The sequence below is a fragment of the Lolium rigidum genome, chromosome 1 (genome assembly GCF_022539505.1).
Source record: "Lolium rigidum isolate FL_2022 chromosome 1, APGP_CSIRO_Lrig_0.1, whole genome shotgun sequence".
NCBI classification, from domain to species: Eukaryota; Viridiplantae; Streptophyta; class Magnoliopsida; order Poales; family Poaceae; genus Lolium; species Lolium rigidum.
The window spans coordinates 123,139,257-123,162,552 of NC_061508.1; the positions used below are offsets into that span (position 1 = coordinate 123,139,257).

Here is a 23,296-nt window from a genome sequence, read left to right on the forward strand (position 1 = left end):
ATGTTCATAAAAACTATATAAATATATCTGAATGGAAGAGATTTGGAAGATGAATTCAACGACAACATTTATACATTTCGAATCCATATACTCCCTCCGATCCGTCCCAGTTCATAGGGCTTACGCATGTCCCTAGATCGTAAATTTGACAATGATAATGCAACGTATGTATTACAAAATATATATCATTAGAAAGTTTAGATGTTCTACTTTCTAATGATATAATTTTCATATTATACAAATAATATTATATTGGTCAAATTGGCAACCTAGAGATACGTGTAAGCCCTATAAACTGGGACGGAGGTAATAGTTCAGTATATATTAATGGTCAAATTCATGCATCAAAGATCGTGCGAAAAATGTGCCTTATAATTTAGGATGGAGCGAGTAGAAGTTTTGTCTTTAGTTTACCTACGCCGGGTGAGGGAGAACCCTACCACGTGTTATCTTGACATATAAAATATGACTGGGATTGAAGAACAAATTAAATTGTTCAAAAAAAAGAACAAATTAAATGTGAGGCATACAAATATACAATGACAGCTATCATTAAAATGCCATTTCCAATAATAAAAAAAAGCTATCATTTTATTGCAATTCTGTGTGGGCACAAACGTGATTCAATTTTTATATTTAGAGACATATATATATAACAACTATCGGACAAATGAATGAGTATCTACACAAATAAACACACATCTGGACATATAATCGGGTGCTAGGCGGGATCATCATGTGAGAACGGGGGAGGTATTTAGGTACATATCCAAGTCTCTAGATTTTAAGCCCCTCCTGGTTACCAAGTCTGGCCTTGCGCTCTTGCGAGAGCATACTGGCGAAACGGATGAGCTCCTCCTCGTTCGTGCCCCTCTTGGAGTCAGGCTCGTTCTTCCCCGTTTCGACGTTCACCTTGCACGCCGGCCTCTTGAGCAGCGCCTCGCCGACGCCGACGAGCCGGTTGAGGTTCTCGGGAGTGGACACGTCGACAGACGCCGTCTCGCCCTTGAGCTCATCGTCCTGTATGCGGAGGTAGCGTTTATGGACGTGCAACGCCTGGAAGAGCACGGAGGTGTGGATGTCGACGAGGTCGGAGCTGGCCTGGCTGAAGCTGTCGATGATGGGCGTGGCACCGCTGTTGTAGAGCCACCCGAGAAGGCCCCACTTGCTGCTCTGCAGTGCGTCGAACTTCTCCTCGATCTTGGAGGTGCCGGTGCCGAGGAGAGCACCATGAACTTGCCGTAGTCAGCGGGCTTGATGGGGAAGAAGTCCGGGTTCCCCATGAGGATCTGGTTGCTTACGTTGGTCATCGCCAGCAGCGTCTGTATCCATGAGATGTGATGTCAATTAGCCAAACAGGGATACACATCAAAATCATATATATAAGTTAATTAAATGATGTTACTTAATGGGTGTAACTATTTCTCAGTCAATTGAGAACTAACTTCGTTCTCAGTCAGATGATGTTATCAAATCTCTGTTGCAACTCATGACTGACTGAGCACGTAAGCTAGCTAATTTAGGTTATCAAGTCGACTCACAGGATTGTTTGCGGCAACCCCTCCGTCAATGAGGTTGAAGTCCCGGGGCTTTCCCTCTCCGTCCATTGTCTGGAAATGGTGTCCGGGGAGGTAGGTGGGCGCAGCGGAGGTGCCGATGCACACGTCCGAGAGAAGAGCGTTTTTGGAGACATCCTTGATGGCCTGTAAAGTTTTGTGGATCACACTGATTAGGAAATTTAGCAGGCTATAGCTATACAGTTGCGAGAAGCATGTTACAAGTGTGAGTACATCGTAAGTTGAGAAGATTGTAGGCTGGAGGAGCTTGATGTCGAAGGTAGGGATGATGACGGTTTTGAGCGTCTGGTTGAGCCGCGTGTCGCCGAGCAGCTCCTTGACGACCTTGTGGAGGTACTTGCCGTTGTACTTGGGTCCCATCAAGCTCTTGAACAGACCCAAACTGAAAGGCCATTTTCTACACCACACAGAATATATATGGTCGATCATACATGCATGTAAGTATGAAGAATTAATTTGGTTGAGGAGCTGATGGTGGCATGCTTTTTAGTCTGTATTACGTGAGAATGTGAGATTTATGTAAATCCTCACCTGGCAGGAGGGAAGATGCTAGGGCTGTGCTGGAGGTAGAAGCTGTTGATGTCCTTAGCGGCGAAGAGCGGGCGGCCCTGGGCGTTGGGCGCGGTGATCATGGCGGTTACGAGCCCTCCGGTGCTCGTTCCGGCGATCACGTCGAAGTAGTCCGCGAGCCTTACGGTGTCGTCCTCATCGATCTCCTATTTTTATGTGACGAGAACCCGGCAACAGCATACAGCTCTTTAGATGCCTGAACGTGCAAGTACCAAGTATATTATATTAGTCGAAGAAACTTGTTGATTAATTACCTGGAGCTTTTTCTCGAGGAAGGCGAGGATGGTGCCAGGGATGATGCCGCGTACGCCGCCGCCGTCGATGCTGAGCACGGTGACGGTGCTCCCGTAGGACGGCGGCGGGGTCCTGGGAGTCCCCAGCGACGACGAGGCGCCACGGCTGAGCATCCGCTGCGCCGGGTTCAGGGTCAGGGGCTCGTTGCTCTGCCCCAACGGGACCTTAATGGCCGCCATATGGATGATCCGACCTCAGACCACAAACTAGGACCTCGGATTCCTTGGATTTACGAAAAGGCCAAGTTGGTCGGCTTGTCTCTGGATTTTTGCGTAGTAGCTAGTTATTCCACATGAATCACCAGCAAGGCTGCTCGTAGTATTTAGAGCAAGTTTAATAGTATAGCCAATTGCTTGGTTATATAGCTACGTCTTATGTCATTTGTAGTAACATAGTAGCAGCATGTATAATAGTAGAGCTATAATCATGTACTAACTTTATCAATGGATGACCACATTTCACTCTCATAAAGTGCATAGGAAGAGCGTCTTAGAGTTTGGCTCTTGCGTAAGAGCTCACTCTCTTCTCTCTCCTCCTCTCTCTCCTCCAACTAAGCATGAATATATTATTTTAACCCTTATAGCCAGCTGACTAGGACTTATTATACTTGCTCTTATATACACGCGCGGGTTCCATCGGGCACTGTGAAAAGTCGTGTTTCCCGATCGCCGGAAACATCGTCCAGAGAGGTGATTCAGTGCCAGTCAAAAATTTGAATTGAAGGAGCCAAACACGCGGGAAAGAGGCCATTGGCCATGGATCGACGTGAATTGGTCCGGTCAAGGACCAGGCCCTGATCGAGTTTTATCTAGTGAGGCGCGGGGTGCCACTACTGTTTCTCCCATTTCCGCTTACTTGCTATTTATTAGCTTATCTATTTTGTTGCGTGTAGAAGCTGGAGCGGCTGAATGCGCAATGTTGGAAGAGCGGAAGAAGTTTCTCCTCGATCGGTGAAAATGTACGGAACCATCGCCCTCGTCTCGTCAGCGAAGAAATTTGAGGTTCCTTCACGTGACAGTTCTGGTTTCTACCGAGTCCCCCCACCATGCTTCAGATACACTCTACTTTCCGTCCAATATATACATTCTCACCTAGCTGAACGTTTGATGTCGCCATGTCGATCGATACATTTGTCCAGGAGCTAGCCGGTAGGACCGTCTCCGTGCATCTCTGTCTTCTTCGATCAAGTCAATATTTTCCCACACGATCCACGAAAAATAACCATTTTTGCTGGAAATTTATTTACAAACTCAAAATACGGGTTTCTACTATAATTAATCAAGAAGAAATAATACTACTACAACGTTTGTTCTTTACAAGTCCTCGGTTGATATGGAGGACTGTATTCATACATTTTAATCTTTCGTCACACCAGCTAATGTTTTGATTATATACGTTTGGAAAATTAGCTCCGAACATAATGCTCAAATCCTAGTGTGAGTGTGCTCTTTATGTTGGCCTTTATGAACTTCTTGTATTGTTTCATCTCTAACAAAAGAAGAAATCTAAGTTGTTGTAAGATATTTAAATGATAACCCCAGCCTCCCAAAGGGGCAGAGTTCCTCCCGCACCCCAGCCTCCCCAACCCCAGCCTCCCAGCCCTAACCACCGCCGGTAGCGCCGCCGGGGTAAAGACCCACGGGGCGTGGCGGCGGCGGGGGCCCTTCCTCGTCGACGCATGGTGGACGGCGGCCGGATCTCCCCTCCTCGAGCATGGCGGACGCGCGGATGGGATGGGCAGCGGCGGCTGCGCGCTGCGCCCCTTTTCCCGCCGGCTCTCCCCTGGTGGATCGGCCGGCGCGGTTGGGATGGGCGGCGGCGGCCTGCCTGCGCTCCCTCCTCCCGTCGGCTCTCCGCAGCACTCTGGTAGGGGCTGGTGGTGGGCGGCGGCCAGGCCCATGGCTTGCGCCAATTCCCCCCGCCTCTCGCCGGTGAGTGGAGGCGATCTCGGGCTTCACCCGCGACACGAGGTCGCCCGGGGCAGCAACCTTGGGTACGACGGTGGAGGTGGCCCTCTTCTTCGCTGGAGAGGGTCGGCTTGCGGGTGGTGGTGGTGGATCTATCGATCTATCACCGCGTTCCGGCGGCGAGATGGAGATGCATGGAAGCCGGCGACGGAGTCGCCGGTGGAGGGTTGGAGTGGCCAGCTCGGGATGGTCGCCGACGTGGGGGTCCGACCTGAATAAAGGCGGTGGTCCTAGGGTCTCTCTTGCGTGAAGAGGAAGACCTACCGGAGGCCTGGACTCGTGATCTAGCCGGAGTGTTGAGTTCCGGAAGGCTCCGCCGGCGAATGTAACAGTTGCTTTTTGCCCGGAATTTGCTCGGATCGGTGGTATTCGGTCGTGCGCACCCATGCTTTTATTCCGACCGATTGGTTCTGGAGGGAGCGGCGCGAAGCTCTTTTTCTCGTGTTGACATCAAGTGACTATGGATCCATGATGAAAGTCGGAAGAAGAGAAGTTCATGAAGGCCGGAGGGGAGGACTAGCTAAGGGAGGTTCAAGTCTTCGCGCTGTTGAGGGACTTGCTTGGTGTTCCGGGCTTCACAACAGCGGTATGAAAGTGGGGGAGACAACACAGGTGAAATTCAGAGTCCTACCTTTCAGGGTGAAAACCCAAGGTCTGACTTTAACTGGTTGTGCCTGTCAATGACCTTGTTGGAGGCATTGTTTTGAGAGCGGGGACTATCTTCAGGGTGAAAACCTAAGATCGTTGATCGGGCGACGACGGTGTTAGAGCACTGTTCGGTGTTAGAGCACTGTTCCCTTCTTGAGGCGTCATTTTTGGAGAGTCTGTATTTCAGGTGTTGTCTTGGCGGTGGTTGTATTGCTGTTGTTAGGTCCGAGATACTATAGCGGGACTTTTGTTTCTTAGTTTTCTTTTCCTTTTTTTGGTTGTGTGCATTCGTAGTGCCATTAGGGTGGTGCGTTGTTGCAGAGGCTGGGTGTAATTGGTATCTTTTTTATATTAATATATTCCCTTTATCGAAAAAATTTAAATGATAACCTACTAGCTTCGTACGTGGTCTTCACTGCATCGGATGGACGTGCAGGATGACTCTATAGGTGCGGTCGTTGGGAGTCACTACAGGAATGGCGACGTACGCCGAGGGCCGTGGCATGATGGCCCGGCACGGCCAGCCAGCGAGTCTCACCCTCGGAGTATCGTTGCTGTCGGCGTAGCGAAGTCTACGCCGAGGGCAGCCCTCGGCATATGTTTGGCCCTAGGCGTAGACAGGGCTACGCCGACGGCCACCCTCGGCGTAGACTATTTGTCAAATTTGTCTAATTTTGTAAAAATCATAACTGATTCATATGATGTCAGAAAAATGCGTATAAGGTATCAAAATGTTCAGAAAAACATCCTCTATCCGTTTATGTCAAAATTATGCATATTTGAATCATGTATATCATGTTAATATAGTAACAATTCAAACACTTTCTTATATGTCATCGGGTTCCCGTTTTGGCCTGATGGCGATTTAAACGAAGTCAGAAAATCCCGCGGAGCCGCATGGCGTCATTTTATGTGTCCTAGTAACCACTCCAAAAGACGGATTTGGGATACGACAATTATTTTGGAACACCCTTCACAAACAGGGCTATCAAGTCCGGAGTTCTATGACTTTTAGGGGAAATGAGAAGGAAACGGTCCGTGACACCGCATAGTTTGTCGGAACGAGGCCATATTTGGCACGTGCGTGGTCCCTGGGATGGGAAGCAATGCCCCGGAAGCGGATTTCCAATCCGACCCATGGCTGATGGTTTTTTCATTTTCGGGGTGCCAAAACGGGTTTTTTTTGTGAACCAGCTACATGGGGCGTATTTTTGTATTGCACGAGACCTCCGTGTACTAGTAGGACACCGCCTCCGAACCACATATCACATGCCATATGTGCGTGCTAGCTATCTGGAAATCCATGCGGCTTCCTGCTGTGTCCCGCCGAATCCGCTGGAAAGTGACCGGATTTGAACTAGGGGTACACTTTCCGTCGCTCAATAAATTCCGGGAAAAATATTTTTAGGTCTACAACACATCAATTTATGTGCTAAATTTTTTCCGTTTAGCGCGATGGTGAACGGGTGCACCAGCGCGCCCGGTACGGCCATACCGCATCTCCGTGGGGGCCCGTTTTGGCCGGATGGCAATTTAAACTAAGTTAGAAAATCCCTTGGAGCCGCATGGCGTCATTTTATGTGTCCTAGTAACCACTCCAAAAATTGGAATTAGGATACGGCAACTATTTTGGAAAACCCTTCACAAACAGAGCTATCACGTCCGGAGTTCTATGGCTTTTAGGGCAAATGAGTAGGAAACGGCTCGTGACACCGCATAGTTTGTCGGAACGAGGCCATATTTGGCACATGCGTGGTCCCTGGGAAGGAAGGCATGGCCCCGGGAGCGGATTTCCAATCCGACCCATGGGCGATGGTTTTTTCATTTTCGGGGTGCCAAAACGAGTTTTTTTTATGAAGCAGCTACATGAGGCGTATTTTAGTATTGCGCGAGACCTCCGCGTAGTGGTAGGATACCGCCTCCGCACCACATATCACATGCCATATGTGCGTGCTAGCTATCTGGAAATCCCTGCGGCTTCCTGCGGTGTCCCGCCGAATCCGTTGGAAACTGACCGGATTTGAACTAGGGGTACACTTTCCGTCGCTTAATAAATTCCGAGAAAAATGTTTTTAGGTTTATAACACATCACTTTATGTGCTAATTTTTTTTCGTTTAGCATGTTGGCGAACGGTGCACCAGCGCGTCCGGTACAGCCATTTCGCATCTCCCGAGGGGGCCATTTTGGCCAGATGGCAAGCTGGACGTTATATTTGGATTACTCTAATTTTTAGGTTCAAATGATGATATGGATATTATATTTAGATTCCTCTCATTTTTCTGATCGATTTAGACATATTATTTGTGGAATTTCAGTTTTTCGATTTAAAGATATTAATTATTACATATTAAATAGAAAAAAACCAAAAAATAAAATTATTTTATTGTTATTTGAATTCAATATTATTATTCATTGTTACTTATATATTCATTGTTGTTTACTTAAGTAATTTTTTGGAATTCAAAAATAAAGAGTTGTGACATCACGGTCCAAGGGTTAATAGGGTTGATAGACTATTATTATCAGTAAGGTGTCAATTCTTTAAGGGAAGCTCATCCGAATGAAACCAAAAAGTTAAGCGTGCTGAGGTTGGAGTAGTGTGAGGATGGGTGACCGGCTGGGAAGTTTAACCATGATTGTAATTTGACCTAGGATTAAGTGTACTTAGAGTTAAAAGTGTATGGGTGAAAGATAAACAAGTAAAAAAAAAGAAAAAAATGGTGTAAAAAAAGTAAAATTTTAAAATTTTTAAAACTCTATGCCGACGGCAAAGCCCTCGGCATATAAAAAAATTTATTTTTTTTTTCGAATTTATTTTTAAAATTTGTATGCCGACGGTTTTGTCGTCGGCGTAGCGTGCTACGCCGAGGGCCGGGCTACGCCGACGGCAATATTGTCTATGCTGAGGGACCTAAACGCCGACGCCATACGCCGAGGGCTGCCGTCGGCGTAGCCTATGCCGAGGGCCAGGCGTGGCTACGCCGAGGGCAGCTGGCCGTCGGCGTATGCGTCTATTCCTGTAGTGAGTTGGTTGCACGATACAAATGATTTCCGTGGTGGCCTAGATTGGCTTTCTAGTATATTAGTTGCATCCTGTGATCTTGTTGTTTTCAAGCATCTATATTGGGATACCATTTTTATTTCTATACCTTTCCGCAACAACTAAAACTTAGCCATGAAATACCCCTCAAGCTAGCTCTGGCCGGAGTAGGGTTTAGCCTAAATGCCCCTGAAAGCACGCATACACAAGAACGATAGATAAGAACTAACTTCCCATGGAGAGGCCAGGCTGCCGTATCATCAGAATTTTAATCGGATTCCAACATCGCGATGCATCACGGCCGTACAAAGAGAAGCGCGACAAGTTATGAAAAAACTAACCTCTTCTAGTTGACCACTTAATTAAGCAGGTGCGAACTTGCGGTGACCAACCGTAGCACATACTCCTATATAGGTTACGTATTGGAGAATATCCCAAGATAGTCTAGTTGGAGAGGTAAGAAGAGAGATGAGAGGGAATCGATAGATGTAGTTCTGAGGTCAGGTCTGATTCGGTTTACATGCTGAAGTTTCTCCAAGTGGCTGGAAATACTTGCAGAGAAAACAAACCTTCCATTCGATCGTACCCATTCTTGCGGAAGGTACTCTTTTCATCCACTTAGGGCGTGTAACAAGAGCTTTCCACGAATCTCCCTAGCTACATAAAATTGAGCTCAGGTCAATACGTTTACTTATACTGGCATGTAGTAGTATGCAGCAGCCGTTGTCATTGGTTCACGTGTGTAACGTATCCGTCCGAAGAAAGCGAGAGACAGCTAGTATAACAAAGTGGCTTTTGCTCTAAGGTTCATTTTATATATGGTGATGGACCCCAAACCGATCGATGCCGGTAAGACATTTTACGCGTGTCCAGGATATCAAACCGATCGATGCCGGTAAGACATTTGGATGACAATTTACTTGCCGACGGAAAATTACGCAACGTTAAAGAATTACAATATGGAAACTCCGTATGAAAACTAAATCTGAAAAGTTGTTCCCGAGAACAACTGTCTAAGAGAAATTTACCGTTGACAACTGAGCACAAATTACAGAAAAAAAGTACGCGCCCTCAAAGATTAGCTGTAAGATATAACTACCACTGGTAGAAAAACAGGCTTCCGGGAAGCCCCATAAGTCGCGAAGGTAAAGGAACCGCGACTAATGGGGTCTTTAGTCGCGGTTCGTGTGGCGAACCGCGACCAAAGGCCTGGGCCCAGGGCGCACGGTGGCCAGCTGGTGCACGTGGGGGGCTTTAGTCGCGGTTGGCCAGGCCAACCGCGACTAAAGGTGCCCGAAGGCCTTTAGTCGCGGTTGGCCAGGCCAACCGGGACTAAAGCCCCTCCCCTATATATACCCATCCAGCCATTTGGAGCCAACACTTAGCTATTTGGAGCCATTCTCTTCACAAACTTCACAAGTGAGTGTTAGGTTTGCTTTTGGTTCCTCTTATGCACATAAGGTGTTTGATGAAATGCCCCAAGAGCATGAAACAAACATGATATGAAGTGTTGGAGCCACACTTGAGCTTTCTCATTTATTTTTCCTCCTCGATCGCGGTTAGCAACTTGAACCTTTGATGTGTCGTCATTGATACAATATGCATTTGTGTGTAGTTCATTGTTTAATTTATATTGTTTGTAGCTAGTTAGTTTAACAAATGCATGATGGTTAATTATATATTTTATATTATAATAATGCAGATGAATCGGCAATAGATGTACGGTAACCGACTCTCCGGCGAGTTCAGTACGGGTTTGAAAGATTTCCTCGTAGTGGCTAATGCGAACAAGCGGGGGGTTTTGTTATCTGTCCATGTGTTAGCTGTAAGAATCGGAAGGGTTACTCTTCCTCAAGAGATGTTCACATGCACCTGCTCGGCACGGTTTCATGCCAAGCTATAATTGTTGGACCAAGCATGGAGAAAGAGGGGTTATAATGGAAGAAGATGAAGAAGGGGATGATTTCATCGATGAAAGCTATCTTTCTCATTTCGGTGATACTTTCATGGAGGATGCTCGAAGGTGAAGGGGAAGGTGAAGGGGAAGGTGAAGAAGAGGCACGTGATGATCCCGTTGATGATCTTGGTCGGACCATTGCCGATGCACGGAGACGGCTGCGAAACCGAAAAGGAGAGGGAGAATTTGGATCGCATGTTAGAGGATCACAGGAAGGCGCGCGTACCCTGGATGCGATGATGGTCCGAAAAAGCTGGGCTGCACACTAGATTTGCTGAAATGGAAGGCACGGGCAGGTGTAGCTGACTCGGCATTTGAAAACTTGCTGAAAATGTTGAAGAATATGTTTCCAAAGAATAACGAGTTGCCCGCCGATACGTACGAAGCAAAGAAGGTTGTCCGCCCTCTAGGTTTAGAGGTTACGAAGATACATGCATGCATCAACGATCGCATCCTCTACCGCGGTGAATACGAGAATTTGAATGAATGCCCGGTATGCACTTCGCATTGCGTTATAAGATCGAGAGGCGATGACCCCGGTGACGATGTTGAGGGCCGGAAACCCGGGAAGAGGGTTCCCGCCAAGGTGATGTGGTATGCTCCTATAATACCACGGTTGAAACGTCCGTTCGGGAACAAAGAGCATGCCAAGTTGTTGCGATGGCACAAAGAGGACCGTAAGTCGGACGGGGAGTTGAGACACCCCGCAGATGGAACGCAATGGAGAAAGATCGACAGAGAGTTCAAAGATTTTGCGAGTGACGCAAGGAACATAAGATTTGGTCTAAGTACGGATGGCATGAATCCTTTTGGCGAGCGGAGCTCCAGCCATAGCACCCGGCCCGTGACTCTATGCATCTACAACCTTCCTCCTTGGTTGTGCATGAAGCGGAAGTTCATTATGATGCCGGTGCTCATCCAAGGTCCGAAGCAACCCGGCAACGACATCGATGTGTACCTAAGGCCATTAGTTGATGAGCTTTTACAGCTTGTGGGGCAGACCTGGTGTCCGTGTGTGGGATGAGCACAAAGAAGAGGAATTTGACCTACGAGCGTTGCTTTTCGTAACCATCAACGATTGGCTCTGCTCTTAGTAACCTTTCGGGACTCATCAAATAAGGGATACAATGCATGCACGCACTTGCTTACATGAGACTGAAAGTGTACATTTGCCAAATTGTAAGAAGAACGTGTACCTTGGGCATCGTCGATTTCTTCCGAAAGGTCATCCAGTAAGAAAGAAAGAAAGGCAAGCATTACAACGGCAAGGCAGATCACCGGCCGAAGCCTGCGGAACACTGCCGGTGCCGAGGTATTTGATATGGTCAAGGATTTGAAAGTCATCTTTGGAAAGGGTCCCGGCGGACAATCGGTTCCGAAGGGAGCCGACGGGCACGCAGCCATATGGAAGAAGAAATCTATATTCTGGGAGCTAGAATATTGGAAAGTCCTAGAAGTCCGCTCTGCAATCGATGTGATGCACGTTACGAAGAATATTTGCGTGAACCTCCTAAGCTTCTTGGGCGTGTATGGGAAGTCAAATGATACAAAGGAAGCACGGCAGGACCAGCAAAGTTTGAAAGACCCTGATGACCGGCATCCGGAACGGTTTCAAGGTCGTGCCAGCTACGCTCTCACCAAAGAAGAGAAGGTCATCTTTTTTGAATGCCTGAGCAGTATGAAGGTCCCGTCTGGATTCTCGTCCAATATAAAGGGAATAATAAACATGGCGGAGAAAAAGTTCCAAAACCCGAAGTCTCACGACTGCCACGTGATTATGACGCAATTGCTTCCGATTGCTTTGAGGGGCTCTGCCGGAAAATGTTCGAGTAGCCATTGTGAAGCTATGTGCATTCCTCAATGCAATCTCTCGGAAGGTAATCAATCCGAAGTTCTACCACGGTTACGAACGATGTGATCCAATGTCTTGTCGGTTTCGAGTTGGTGTTCCCGCCATCCTTCTTCAATATTATGACGCACCTCCCGGTTCACCTAGTCGATGAGATTTCCATTCTCGGTCTCGTATTTCTACACAATATGTTCCCCTTCGAGAGGTTCATGGGAATATTAAAGAAATATGTTCGTAACCGTGCTAGGCCGGAAGGAAGCATCGCCAAGGGCTATGGAAATGAGGAGGTAATTGAGTTTTGTGTTGACTTTGTTCCCGACCTTAAGCCGATTGGTCTTCCTCGATCGCGGCACGAGGGGAGACTAAGTGGAAAAGGCACGATCGGAAGGAAATCAACGATATGTATGGACGGCCATTCTCCGATCGAAGCACACCACACGGTTCGACCAATTCCAGCTTGGTGGCTCCGTACTTTGAGAAACACAAGAATATTTTACGCTCGAACAACCACAGGAAGCCCGAATCCCGGATTAGGAAGGCCCACATGGAGACTTTCGGCAGTTGGTTGAGAAAACATTTAATGAGTGACGAAGATGTTGTAGATCAGTCGTACATGTTGGCCAAGACACCATCTTCGACTATAACGACTTTCCAAGGGTACGAGATAAATGGGAATACATTTTACACGATCGCCCAAGATAAAAAGAGCACCAACCAGAATAGTGGTGTCCGCTTTGATGCGAGCAACCGAGAATGGGCAAAAGGTCACATATTATGGTTACATAGAGGAGATATGGGAACTTGACTATGGACCCTCCTTTAGGGTCCCTTTGTTCCGGTGCAAATGGTTCAAGCTAACAGGAGGTGGGGTAAAGGTGGACCAGCAATACGGAATGACAATGGTGGATTTCAACAATCTTGGTTACCTTGACGAACCATTCGTCCTAGCGAAAGATGTCGCTCGGGTTTTCTATGTGAAGGACATGAGTAGCAAACCGAGGAAACGGAAAGATAAGAAAACGATCAGGTACATCATGCGATGATCCAAAGCGCCACATTGTTCTTTCAGGGAAAAGAAACATCGTGGGAGTGGAGGACAAGACAGACATGTCAGAAGATTATAATATGTTTGCTGAAATTCCGCCCTTCAAAGTGAACACCGACCCAAGCATTAAGTTAAATGATGAGGATGCTCCATGGATACGGCACAATCGTAAGTAAGCAGGGACACAAGGAAAGAAATGATGTGTAATAATTTATTGTACCAAACTTTGTTGAATGGATCATGTGAATTATATTACCCGTGATGTGTTTGGTGTCCATTTTCGAATGATTCAATTGACTCGAGATAGCACCGATGATACATGAAATTTGGAGTGATTCGGTCATACTCCCGCCTAGGCGTATAATATGCATACTCGTAGTCTTCATAGCCGCCGCCGTTGTACCGGTAGTCGTCGCCTTCTAAGTTGCCGCCGTCGTCGCCGCTGCTGTCGTCGCCGTCGTCGGGCGGCGCTCGTGGCTCGAACCGAGGGTAGCGCAGGGCGGGGATATCGCCGGCCGTGATGTAGTCCATGACGCTCCGCAGAGTCCGGCCGTACCACCATAGCCCGAAGGCCGGCCTCGTGGAAGTTTCCGGAGGCGGACCGTCCTCGCTCATGCTCCGGCGAGCGCCCTCTCACGCCGATTGATGAAGAAGGCGTCCCAAGTATGCTCGGTTATCGGGATGCCGCCGGGGATTCATCCGTCGCTCCGGCGTGAGGTCGAGGTAGTAGTGGTTCGTGATGGCCGCCCGCGCGCGTACTCGAGGGACGTGAGGGACCGGCACGCCGCCGGTGCTTAGGCTCCAGCCGGCAGGGACGCGGTAGCCCGGTGGGCAAGGGTAGTTCGAGGCGCAAAGCTCCTCCACCTCGCCGGTAGGTTAGAGTGGGTGCGTGCTGGAAGCCATGAGAGAGTGATGAGAGATTGTAGAGATGTGATAATGCTGGCCAAGCTGGGCTACCTATATGTAGTGACAAATGGCGGGAAAAATGGGAGCGGGAAGACAAGAGGCGGGAAGAAAGAGGCGGGAAGAAATTGGCGGGAAGAAGAGGCGGGAAGAAAGTGGCGGGAAGAAAGAGGCGGGAAGAAAGAGGCGGGAAGAAAGTGGCGGGAAGAAAGAGGCGGGAAGAAAGAGGCGGGAAGAAAGTGGTGGGAAGAAAGAATTTTTTGATATATTATTTTTCTGATTTTTTGATATATTATTTGTATTTTTAGGAATTTGAATTGAATTAGTTTTATTTTTCTGAATTTTTTGATATATTATCTGTATTTTTAAGAATTTGAATTGAATTAGTTTTATTTTTCTGATTTTTTTGATATATTATTTGTATTTTTAGGAATTTGAATTGAATTAGTTTTATTTTTCTGAATTTTTTGATATATTATCTGTATTTTTAAGAATTTGAATTGAATTAGTTTTATTTTTCTGATTTTTTTGATATATTATTTGTATTTTTAAGAATTTGAATTGAATTAGTTTTATTTTGAATTTTTTGATATATTATTTGTATTTTTAAGAATTTGAATTGAATTAGTTTTATTTTTCTAATTTTTTTTATATATTATTTGTATTTTTAGGAATTTGAATTGAATTAGTTTTATTTTTCTAATTTTTTTGATATATTATTTGTATTTTTAGGAATTTGAATTGAATTAGTTTTATTTTTCTGATTTTTCTGATTTTGAAAAAGAAAAGTATTTTCAAAAATACCTTTAGTCGTGGTTGGCCAGGCCAACCGCGACTAAAGGTGGCTGCGCGCGGGAACTCCAAACTCGTCGAAATACCTTTAGTCGCGGTTGGGAGGCCAACCGCGACTAAAGGGTACCCTTTAGTCGCGGGTCGCCTCCCCAACCGCGACTAAGGGGGGCTATAAATACCGGCGCGACGCGAACCGCCGCGCCGGTTCTTCTCCTCGTCGATTCCGCTCGTCCGCCGCCGCGCCCGAACGCCGGTCGTCCTCGCTCCTCCGCGCCCGAACCCTCGCCGGCCGTCGTCGTCGCCCTCGCTCCTCCGCGCGCCGCCCTCGCTCCTCCGCCCGTACGTCTCCGCCGCGCGCCGCCCTCGCTCCTCCGCCGCCGCCCGGCCGCCTTGCTCCTCCGCGCGCCACCGCGCCGGCCTAGCGCCGCTCGCGCGTCCGTCGCCGTGTGTAGCCGCCGCCGCCACCGCCGCGCCGCGCGCGCCGCTCCGTTCCCGCGCGCCGCTCGCCGGTCGGTCGGCCCGTGGGCGCGCGCCGCCGGCCGTCGTCTCCGCTCGCGGAGAGAGGAGAACGAGAGAGGCGGCTCGGCCATGGCCCGGCCGGCCAAATTTTCTTTTTTTTAACTAAAAATTAAATAATTTAATTATAACTAATTAAGTTAAACTAATTAAGTTATTTTTGTAACTAATTAAAGTTTAAATTTGTAACTTAATTAAATTGTAAATTTGTAAATTTGTAAAAGTTTTTTAATTAAAATGGTAACTTAATTAAATTGTATATATCTATATCTATACTTTAAATTGTAAATTTGTAACTAAGTTTTTTAATTAAAATGGTAACTTAATTAAATTGTAATTAACTTAATTATTAAAGTGTATAATTAAAGTGTAACAAAAAAACTTAGTTACAAACATCAAAAAGACCGCGCCGGTCTCTCTCTCACCGCGCGTCCGTGCTCCTCGCCGCCCTCCTCCTCTCCCCTTCCCGCGCGCCGCCGGCCGGCCCTCTCTCTCTCACCGCGCACGCGCCGGCCTCGCTCTCGCCGCCGCCACCCCTTTCGCCACCACCACCCTTTCTCCACCGCCCCCCTTTCGCCACCGCCACCGCCCCCCTTCTGCACTTAATTAATTTGTTTGTACTACATGTTTTCAGGACTGACATATGGCGGACGATAGAGCTGACCCGATTATGGACAACTATGATCCGGACGCTGAAGAACATATCTTCGGCATCATAAAAGGCGATGTTCTATATGTGCCGACCGGACAAGAAGAAGATGATATCTCTTCTTATCCGAACTTTGAGGGTGAAGATGAAGGGCATGGTCAGCAAGATGGTGCCGAAGGAACGTCGATAAACGACGATCTTCAGTTGGAAGTAGCAACCACCTCCGGCGCCGAGGTATATATATATACATTGAGCCTCTGGTGATACAAACTCACTTATTTGAATAAATATGTGTGTACTAACGCGCGCGCCTCTCTTTCTTATTTTAGCCCTCGGCCGGATCGTCGAAACAATCGAGTACGTCGTCGTCAAAGCGTGGCGCAACAAAGACGATGAAAGCAGGAGAAACATGCACCATCGATGTTTTCGAGGAAGCAACCGGCAGGCCGCCGGAGCCCGAGCAAGAACACCACCAAGTTTGTCGGCCAATGCGGAGCCGTTGTTAGAGACAACGTCTCGATCACCGTCCGGGAGTGGAATGAGCCAAAGAAGGCACGTGTTGGTTTCACTTTTGTCGATAAGAGAACAAAAAAAGATTGCTTCAAAAAGCTTATGGAACATTTCGTTCTACCTCCGGAATACCGCAAATACGATGAGGAGGGTAACAAGATTGCGGAAAACAAGGAGAGACGCAAGCTAGTCAAACAATTCGCTCTTTCTAGGATGGCCAACGCATTCCGGAAATACAAGCAAAATCTAGCCCATGACTTTGTCAAGCCGGGCAAGACTCCGGATTTCAAAGGACAATATGAGAAACTGCAACATGATTGGCCAGAATTTGTGAAGCAAAAGAAATCGGAGCGGTTCCTTGAAATATCGAAAAAAAATAAGGATAATGCGGCCAAGAAGGAGTACAATCATAAAATGGGGCCAGGAGGGTATCGCTTTTGGCAGCCTAGGTGGGAGAAGATGGAGAACGAGGCGAGGACGCGAGGAATCCGTCCAGTGTACGGAGGGATGGGACCCAAGGGCCAAAAGCTGGTGGTACGGGCATGGGGGATCGCTGAACCCGGAGACAGGGGAGTGTGTTTACCAGGGCAAAATAATTACACCCACCCAAAAGCTTATTGAGGCAATGAGGGATGCTCAAGAGGGGAGGATCAAGTTCAACGGAGAGAACGACGCCCGACAAAAGCCCTCGGGAATCCCGAACACGGAGGACGTGTACGAGGCATGGGGCACATTCCGTGGAAAATAGGGTTCCCCGTAACGATGACCCGTACGGTTACGAAGCCGTAAGAGAAAGATGGATCGGGAAGCAGATGTTGTGGCGCGGTTGGCATCGGAAATGGATGTCATGAAGAAAACCGTGAGTGTACTAGTAGCCGAAAGAGATGCAGCTCGGGCGCAGCATGAAGATCATCCATTGGATCTCGGAAGCCAGCCGCGGAGAAGCAGCGTGGCTTCCACGGAGGCCCCATCGGGCTGGTGCACCGACGATCGAAATTACTGCACCGGAGCCTCCGGTGGTCGAAATTATTGCACCGGAGCCTCCTCGCTACCCCGTGGACGATATAAAGGAGATGAAAGCATGTCATCTGTATTATCCTATCGGGAACATGTCCATGAAGGTAGCCATCGGCGAGTGCTTTACCACACGGAGCACTCCACCACAACAACCCCATTCAAGATGGCTATGCTCGTGTCACGGTGGAGGACATAGTCCAAGGGTTTGAGGACCTGGACATTGACATTGCTACACCGAAGGGGCGACAAGACTTGGAGATGTCAAGCGCCGGTTCATTCTATGGCAGAAGAAGTTTATCAAGTTTCCAGGCGAGGCGCCAACAAGTCCACCCCCCTACGGTGGTGGTGGTGGCGGCGGTGGCGGTGGTGGTGGTGGTGCTTCACCTACACCTCCTTCACGAGGGCCGACGCCGCCCCCCAATTCACCTCCGGCGGGTAAGCAGCCGCCGCCCCCTAGTCCGCCCCGGGCGGGTAAGCGAACGCCGCCCCCAATCCACCTCCGGCGAAGAAGCGAAGCAGCAGTCCTGGATTATTAACCCGGACCCTTACGTACCTAAGAAAACAAAGGTACCGGAGGTATCACTGAAGCCTCTCCCCACGAGGCCTTGGGAAAGTAGTGCCGAGGAAGTCGAGGCGGGCGCGGCTGCTGATTTAGAGAAATGGAAGGCGAGCTGCAAGAAGAAAATAGAGGGCGAGCCCAAGCCAGTATTTTCTGATGAGCAAAAGAAGTGGGCTAAGTCATTTTTGAACACACCGTCCCAAGCCGCAAAGAATCTGCTCGACGACTATGCACGTGAACTTCGTAGGCAAGCACTCGCGTTCAAGAGGAACCAAGATTTGGCGGAGAAGCAGGAGAAGAAAGCCTTGGAGGAGGCCGAGAAAAAATTAGAAAGGGGAAAGAAGTTGCCCAGCTCGGGGAACAAAGTAAACAATCGATCGCCCCGCTCATAGTGCAAGCCGCCGGTCCGGATGCCCCCGATATCATAGCAGCTGCGGCAGCTACATGGATTGACCGTAACGAGTGCCGAGAGAACAAGCGGCCGACTTAGGTATCACTCTTCGTGCACTCGTTAGGCCTTGATGAGGCGCCAATGAAGGACGTAGTATTTACATATGTGAAGAATGGCCCTCTCGTCGAGCCTGCGCAGGAAGAGGATCTACCTCGACAAATGAAAGGTCCGCTAAATTGGTACAAGAGTTACATAAAACTTAAAAACGCCAAAGACTATATTTATGCGGAAGTTAGAGCTGAGCATCACTTCAAACATTACTATATCGCGGTTCATCGAGTGAATTGTTCCAGCTGTTCAATCTGCGCGACCTCGACAAATCTATCATCGGTTGCTACGTTACGTAAGTGATTTATTAATTTCTACCCCATCTCGTTCATTGCCTGCACTATATATTGTCCTAACTATCTTGTTGTGTACGCTATTATGCGGAATGAAGAAGCGGGAAATGCAAATAAGGAACATCCATGATGTTGGGTTCATTGACCCATACATCGTTAATTCATATGTGTTAGAACACCACCCCGCCGACGTGGAGGAAGACCTGTGGCGGTTTCTTAGAAAACAGGAACTCAAAAGTGATATTCTATTTCCTTACCATTTTGGGTGAGTGTTTCTGTCTTGAGCACATTCTATTTTGTTTACTCCATGCATGGTATGTGGCTAATCGATGAGTTATATATGCATGACTGTGCATGTATCGTGTCCGCGAGGTTCCACTGGATTCGATGGTAATTCAATTTCACACCTCCACAGTTCTCGTCCACGACTCTCTGAATATGGATGCGGCGCTTTGGGCCGACATGAGAAAAATGATGCAAAAGTAATTGTTTTCATTCATTTGCGCTCTATATCGATCGGCCTATTTCGTTCATCATTTCCTAATATCAAGTAACTAATTAATAACTCTCTTGTTCATTTAATTTTCTTTGCCTCGTAGGGTTTGGAGACGGTTCGTAGATCAAAAGGTCGGTGAATTCAAAAAAGAGCTACATTTTAAAAGGGCAGTGCGGACGACTGGGGATATTCAGCCACCGGGGACCAATCTATGTGGATACTATGTTTGTGAGAGGATCCGGAGATACACCAATGAGCGGGACCAGTCGGATGAGCTCAACATCAAGAGGAATAACCTCCGGAAGACGCTTAGTCCAGAAGCTCGCTTCCGACCACTTCGGGAGGAACTAGCTGGATGGTTCGCGAGGGAAGTCATCGATCCTACAGGACAACACTACGTAGAGGACGTAGAACTATACATGCATTAAATTATGTATGGAAACTTGTTCAAACTTGTATATGGTCATCCGATGATATTGAATATTCCTCTTGAATTCTTTTTGGTTCTAATTTCAAATTTGTTTGAAATTGTACATTCATATGCATGCATGTATGTAGTACCGTAGAATATGTGAAACGTACTCCTTCAAAATTACAAATAAAGCACAAAATAAATAAAACAATACAAATTAAACAGAAAACAGGTTTAGGGGGGGGAGGTTTAGGGGGGGGGGGGGCCTAAAACCCTAAACCTGCGGCGGCCTTTAGTCGCGGTCGGCCAGAAGAACCGCGACTAAAGGGCCTTCGCCCCGACGGTCGCCTGGCGCCCACGTGGACGGGCCTTTAGTCGCGGTTCGTAAGCGACCGCGACTAAAGGGGGGGCCTTTAGTCGCGCTACTTTGGTCGCGGTTGCGCAACCGCGACTAATGGCAGTTGCGAACCGCGACCAAAGGCCCTTTTTCCACCAGTGTACCGCACGGCTGGAAAGTTGCATCGAAAAAATACCGTAGAGTAACTAAAAGAAGGATCTAGAAAGAATAATTCCGTAGACCTAGTAGTGTCAAAGAGTTATCAGAGTAGTTAAAAGCAGGGACGTAAAAAATTATGTTAAAGAACTACCACTGAGTAGTTAAAAAGAAGGGACATATGTTATTGTTTTTCAAGGCAACCGAAAATGAAGCTCAGAGAATCAAAAAATGTACTTGATATCTACTCCTCTAAATGCAGTATGCAGCTGGCACGGTAAAGCTGATCAACCCCTCTAAATGTTTTGTAGCCTTTAGTGCAACTTGCATGAATGAGAATATTTATTCAGTAGGAGGCGACGATCTCGTCGACAGTGAGGCGTTTGAGGTGACTTCGTCAATTTCAAGATCCAATCTATCGGCTCAATCTTTCGGAGGTGCTCATAGGGATACGGTGCGCGTGTATGCATTCATAGGGGTGAGTGTATGCACGTGTATGTGAGCGTCTACACTTGTACTGTGTTTCTATAAAAAAAAGAATCAAGAAGCTCTTTGTTCAATTCTTCAAGTCCAGCAACAAGTTTTTGAAGATAAATACTTGGGTCTTCCCACGCTGGATGGACGCATGCATGTAATTGAGTATGATCGGGATGCTATTGTGCGTGCCTCGATGGTTTTCATTGATAAATATATATACACATCATTACCCGATAATCTAGATGGATCTAAAACCCTAGAGGTATCTAGCACGTCCCCGCAGTCTGAACGAGGACTACTGATGTGAAAACTGGATGGAAAATCAACAAACAACAGAGTCAGAAAGCTTTTGGTGAAAATCTCTGCAAATTGGGAAGCTGGAGGAACATGAAGAACCCGAAGAGCACCTAGAGCAACTTTCTCCCGAACAAAATGAATATCCAGCTCGATGTGCTTGGTGCGCCTATACTGAACATGATTAGCAGACATGTAAACCAATGAGATGTTGTCACAATAGACAATTGTGGCGATGTCAATAGGACAATGAAGTTCCCCTAGAAGATGGAGTAACCAGCATGTCTCGGCAACTACTGTAGCAACGGCACGATATTCAGCTTCAGCGTTGCTGCACGACACGGTCGGCTGGCGACGAGACGACCAGGATATCAAATTGTCATCCAAATACACACAAAACCCGGACGTAGAGAGGCGTGTATCCGAGCATCCTACCCAGTTGGCATCTGAATAGGCAACTAGATTATAAGAACTAGATGAGTAGAGAGTGAGACCGTGATCAAGAGCACCGTGAAGATAACGAAGAATCTGTTTGATTAGGAGGAAGTGAGCTTCACGTGGATCATGCATATGGAGACAAACCTAATGAACAACATAAGCAATCTTAGGGCGAGTGAGGGTGATGTACTAAAGAGCACTGTCGAGGCTGCGATAGTGAGAGGGATCAGAAACAGGTGGTCTGGCTGTTGTAGAAAGTTTGGACTTGGTATCAATAGGTGTAGGAGTAGGATTGCAATTGCGCATGTCAACACGAGAAAGAACATCAAGAGTATGTTGTCGCTGCGATAGGTGGAGAGAGGATTTTGTACATGTGACATAGATGCCGAGAAAGTTATGAAAAGGACCGAGGTCTTTCATTGAAAATTCAGAGCTATTTTTAGTTATGATGGTGTTGAGGAGAGAGGAGGAGGAAGCTGCTAGGATAATGTAATCAACATATAGGAAGAGGTAAGCGCTTTGAGTGCCATGATGAAGGACAAAAAGAGAGGTCAGATTTAAATTCGAAGAAACTCATGGAGCGAGCATATGAAGAGAAAGAATGATACAAGGCCCTAGGAGCCTGTTTTAGTCTGTAGAGAGATTTATGGAGACGACATACATGGGAGGGAAACCGAGAATCGATAAACCCCGAGGGCTTAGTGCTATAGACTTCCTCATCAAGGGTGCCATGGAGAAATGCGTTTTTGACATCAAGCTAATTGATGGGCCGGGATTTGGAAACGGCGAGGGAGAGAACGACACGGATGGTGGCCAGTTTCACAACGGGGCTAAACGTTTCATCGAAGTCAACGCCATGCTATATATTGTGTGAAACCACGGACAACCCGGCGTGCCTTGTGATGAGCAAGAGACCCATCGGAGTGAAATTTGTGGCAGAAGATCCATTTTCCACTGATGATGTAGACGTCAGGTGGTGGTGGAATATGGGTCCAGCTGCCGTTGGCAAGCAACGCATCACATTCATACTGCATAACTTGGCACCATGAGGGATCACGGAGAGCTATGAGACAGTTGTGAGGTATAGGAGAGGAGGTGGTGACAGAGAGATTGAGGCGTTATCATGGTCCAGGAAGACGGCCAGTAGTGCGACATTTGCGGTGTATCGGTGGGGGTGACGGCGGTTAATAACGCGTAAAGCACACGTCCGTTGGGTACCCCAAGAAGAAGGTGTGATGCGTACAGCAGCAAGTTTTCCCTCAGTAAGAAACCAAGGTTATCGAACCAGTAGGAGATGAAGGCCACATGAAGGTTGTTGGTGGAGGAGTGTAGTGCGGTGCAACACCATGGATTTCGGCGCCAACGTGGAACCTGCACAACACAATCAAAATACTTTGCCCCAACTTAACAGTGAGGTTGTCAATCTCACCGGCTTGCTGTAAACAAAGGATTAAACATATGGTGTGGAGAATGATGTTTGTTTGCAAAGAACAACAGAGAACAATGATTGCAGTAGATTGTAAGATGTAAGAGAATGGACCGGCGTCCACAGTTCACTAGTGGTGTCTCTCCGATAAGGTAAATAGCATGTTGGGTGAACAAATTACAGTTGGGCAATTGACAAATAGAGAGGGCATAACAATGCACATACATATCATGATGACTAATATGAGATTTACTTAGGGCATTACGACAAAGTACATATACCGCTATCCAGCATGCATCTATGCCTAAAAAGTCCACCTTCGGGTTAGCATCCTGTTGACTGCCAAAACCCACCGGCGGGCAGCGGCCTTGTCAACACCGTAGAGCCGGGAAGAGCCTAGAGCTGCGGCTGGCTGAGACCCCTCCGAGCGACGGCCCGCAATGCTCTTCTGGTCACACGCGGCGTTGCGAAGTGCAAGGGCGTGCCACCTGACCTATACACGGTCGGGAAGGTGATGAGGATGCCTCGCTTAGTTTCTGCCGGGGCATACATGTAAACGTTAAATACGAGCCTC

General features: G+C 47.5%; 1 pseudogene; it reads right to left on the bottom strand.

The window, feature by feature from the left end:
• Positions 1–777: 777 nt before the first annotated feature.
• LOC124681622 lies at positions 778–2,620 on the bottom strand (annotated as a pseudogene).
• Between the last annotated feature and the right edge of the window lie 20,676 nt (positions 2,621–23,296).